We start from the raw sequence: 4,821 nt of genomic DNA, 5'->3' as shown, positions 1-4,821 counted from the left end.
CCCCCCTCCCCCCTCCCCCCGCCACCCACAATAATGTATTGCGAAATTCACCAAATGGGGCAAAATGGATTAGTGCTAATATTCCAAATCAACCCCCCCCCCCAAACCTATCTAATATTNGCCCTTGAAACCAAAAATAATCGATTTCAAAATCCAACAGAAGGGGCAGAATGGGTTTGTGAGCAATTTCCCGCATTGACACTCCCCCCCCTGCAACCTCTGTCGATCATTAAGAAAATAATTGGGTGAAATGGGTTTGTTTGTCATCTCCCGAGTTGCCTCCCCCCCCNACTGCTGACAGTCTACCGCCGACTCGATAATTTAACACTAGCGCCATCTCGCGGCATTCTCCCATCTGAACTTCTTTACCACACAGCACACCATCAATAATTTCTCCTAATTATACAAAATAACCTATTAATGGGNGGACTTGACATCCGTCTCCTCGCTCATAACAAAAAAAATGCAAATGGGGCAAAATGGGTTTGTTAGTCGTTTCTCGAGTTGACATTCGCCCCCTCGCCCATAAGAAAAAAAGCTACGAATGGGGCAAAATGGGTTTGTTTGTCATCCCTTGAGCTGACACTCCCCCTCGCTCGCACTCATTAAGAAAATANCTTCCGAATGGATCGTAGTTCGACTTTCTCTGAAAACTTGCTGTAAACGGGTAGATGTGTTTTAATTGATTAGATAGATGGCATCGAAATAAATATTGAAACGAGTAACCACAGAATGTACATATATACCCGTTCATACAAAGTTTTNGGCAAAATGGGTTTGTTAGTCGTTTCTCGAGTTGACATTCGCCCCCTCGCCCATAAGAAAAAAAGCTACGAATGGGGCAAAATGGGTTTGTTTGTCATCCCTTGAGCTGACACTCCCCCTCGCTCGCACTCATTAAGAAAATAATGGGGCAAAATGGGTTTGTGTGTCGTTTCCCAAATTGACTCCCCCCGACCCTTCTCCCTCATTAAGAAAATAATGGGGCAGAATGGGTTTGTTTGTCATCTCCCGAGTTGACACCCCTCCTCCTTCCCGAATAAAGCCCATAATAATGGATTTCAAAATTTCACAGAAGGAGCAGAATGGGTTTATAAGCCGTTTCTCAAATTAACCCCCCNCGAGCTATCGCAGACAGAAAGTTTTCAGAGAAAGTCGAATATCTCGGAAACTAGTCGATGGATTGAGCTCATTTTCAATCGGAAAAAATGTCATCATGGGGGGAAGATTTTGTCCAAATTTCAAGTTGATATATCAATTTTTGCACAAGCTAGAGTGATTACAAGGATTTTTATGAAAAAACTGAAAAACTGAAATATCTCGAAAACTTTATATGAACGGGTATATATGTTTTGATTGATTCAGCTAGAAGGCATGGAGACGAATATTTTGAAAAAATAAATGAAATCGGTCGAATAGTTTTTGAGCTATCGCAGACAGAAAGTTTTCAGGGAAAGTCGAATATATCCGAAACTACTCGGTCGATTGAGCTCATTTTCAATAGCAAAAATTATCATCGTGCGGGGAAGATTCTTTCCAAAGTTCAAGTTGATATCTCAATTTTTCCACAAGCTAGCGTGATTACAAGGATTTTTATGAAAAAACTGAAAATCTGAAATATCTCGAAAACTTTGTATGAACGGGTATGTATGTTTTAATTGATTCAGATAGAAGGCATCGAGACGAATATTTTGAAAAAAAAAATTGAAATCGGTTGGCTAGTTTCGAAGATATTAACGAAAAACGATTTAAAAATGAATAGCTTTTTCTCAGAAAGTATTTGATCGATCAGAGTGAAATTTCGCACAGAGTTAGTCCTAGTTACGTACTATAATCTGACAAAATTTCAGATTTTTTGGAATAAGTTTAGTCAATTTATTAATCGATTTTCCAAAAAATGACCACCGGACAGGTGGCGATGAACATTGACACCGACAGACATGGTCTCCAAACTTCGTATTTTTATGTTTCTGATCATTCTACATCATTTCCAAGCAAAATTAGAAAATCGAAAAATAGAACGATTACAATGCTTCCATTCGGAAGCAAAAATCATTTTTTTCTGGAAATTCAGAATTTTTCCGACGAATTACCCATATAATGGAATTACCAGTTATAATACCCCGAGTGCTTGAAAATTATCGAGTATTTCCCGAAAGTTTCGTTGCTTAGCAACATGTGCATGAAGTCTGGCAGTATCAAAATCCCGAGCGCTTGCGCCAGGGATTTTGTGCCAAACTGCATGCACATGTTGCTAAGCAGGGGAACTTGAGGGAAATACTCAATTAATTTTCAAGCACGAGGGGTATTCGGCGGGTTATTCCCCCCCATTCAAATCTCGATCAATGGGAGCTGGGATTTGACATTTTCGTGGCAAAATGAAGAATTTTTTCTCCAAATCGACTTTTTTTTTCTCCATCATTTTCACAAATGTCACTACTCTTTGATGTTTCTTCGACTGTCTCGGGTTAAATTCCTACGGAAAACTTTTGTTTATTGCTTAGCAACAGCCGTGGTATTACATAAAAATTATCGATATCATACGCACCACGTGATGTCAAATCCCATGCTCCTATTGGTCGAGATTTCGATGGTGGGGAATAACCCAAATAATTTGTAATTGATCTTTTAGTGTCATGAAAACCTTTTTCAGAATTATATTTCAACACATCTGACATTTTCACAGATATAATTTTGTGATTCGTAGTTTATCTCTTCAATCCATTTTTTTTCAATGTCAGGAAATATTTCTATCAGATCCAAGTTATTCAATACATGTAAATTGTAGAATACGTGGCAATCTCATTGTCAATCAAGTCATAGTCAAGAAGAACATCGAAAACATATTCCAGTATACTCACAACTCGGTGATGGGCAAGCTTAATACTTACTGAGTACTAAGTACTGAAGTACATCAAGTGCCTAGTACCTACTAGCTGTCTAATCACTAAATACCCAGGGTACTTAGTACTTAAACCTGTCTAAGTACTAAGTACTCAAGGTACTTAATACTTTTGGGCAGGTTTAAGTTCCAAGTACATCAAGCAGTCTAGGGATCCGAAAGTAAACATTTGCTCAACAGGGTGTCTCAAAATATTCGGCGAAGTCATTAAGGGGTGAAAAAGAATGACATGATGAGCCGAAAGTTCCTCTTCGCTTTTTGTTCCGAGCATTAATTCAAGAGTTATCAACTAATTAAACTGTTGATAATTTTGCGATTGAATCACCATTTCAGTAGAGAAGAAAATTTCCGCCCCAAAGATTGAGATAAAGTGCAGAATTTATTTGAATTGTCTACACAACTGGAGAATTTTCTCGAATTCTTTAAACACCAGAAAGTTTCCTCAAATTTACTGTAAAACCAGAGAATTTTATCGAATTTTCCAAAAAACTGGAGAATTTTTCTCGAATGTCCTCGAAAAACGCGACACCTCGAAAGCTCCGTTTAAAAATGCGAACACAAAATAAAGACACAAAAACTTTAATATCTCGGAAACAAGATGCAACGAAGTAGACTCTTTTCATGTAGACGTCCACATTAGTAGACGACAATAGCAATAGAATTGTTCAGTCCGGCTTTTTATTAATAAGTTATAATATTAATCGAAACATTACAAATCTGTCCCACAACACACCCCCTTGGAAGAATCCATATCTTTCCTTTCATTTGGGATGAATAGAATACTAATTAGTCCACTAATTGACTCTCTAACTGCCGACAACTTAACAGTAAATTGATGTCGAATCAATTGATAATATTATTAGAAATTTAAAGTCAACTTTTAAGCAACTAATTGACATTGAATGGTGTGATAATATTGAAATAGAAATCGTCAACATTATCACTTATTTTGTTGATAAATTGACGGCAAATTTCATCTGAAGAGTTGCGCACATTCAAGTTCGACAATTTACCGTCAATTTTTGCTACTAATTTGCAGTAAGTATTTCCGATAACCTGATGATAACTTTTCTGGGTTATCATCTCCATTTGGGATTAAATTGTCGTCATATTGACAGCAATCCGTCAGCTATTTTAAGGATAATAGTATCCAAGAATTGCTGGTAAATTTGAACTTATCGGACAATTTTGTTTACTGGGTTACACCCGGACAACAAAAACGGTGAAAGTTTTTTGGGGTGACGGTCATTGTCATAAGCGGCGTAAGTAGTGTATATAACCATAACTTTTACGCCCCTTTCATTTTAATGCGACGATATTATGTTGATTTATTTAATTGAGTTTTGCATTTCGATCGATATTCCAGAGAGGTTTGAAGAAATACCCAGGCAATTTTAGGAATTTTGATGTATATTTATCACGATTGGTAAATTTTTTCATTTTTTATTACAGATTTCAAACATTATATGTCGTTCTTCCTTTCCAAGTTTCAAAAGAAATTCAGAACTAGAATGGAATAGGCTCTATCTCAATTATTTATCAAGACAAAAAATGAGCAGAGAAGTTAGAATAGAATGAAAAATGTGCGGCTGGTCACTTAAAGCGCCCAGAGTCACCTAAATCATACGATCTTTTGTAACTTCTGCCTTAGTTTTGGTCAGTCATACAGCCCCAGCCATGTGTTTCTCACTAGGCTAATAAGGCTGGTGACAGCCGCTTGTTGTAAGTCCTCTGGTTCCAGGAAAGCCTGGCCCCAGATTTTATAGCGACGGAGTGCTAATAGGGGGCATTCACATAAAATGTGGATGACGCCCTCCTTATCACCTCCGCACAGTCTGCAGTCTTCTTGTTCTGCAAGTTTCATCTTGAACAGATGAGCTCTGAGAGCTGTATGACCCGTAAGGAGCCCTACTGCTACC

Source organism: Diachasma alloeum, unplaced genomic scaffold, assembly GCF_001412515.2.
Source record: "Diachasma alloeum isolate Michigan unplaced genomic scaffold, Dall2.0 Dall_scaffold_01004, whole genome shotgun sequence".
Classification (NCBI taxonomy): Eukaryota; Metazoa; Arthropoda; class Insecta; order Hymenoptera; family Braconidae; genus Diachasma; species Diachasma alloeum.
This window is presented reverse-complemented; position numbering follows the sequence as displayed.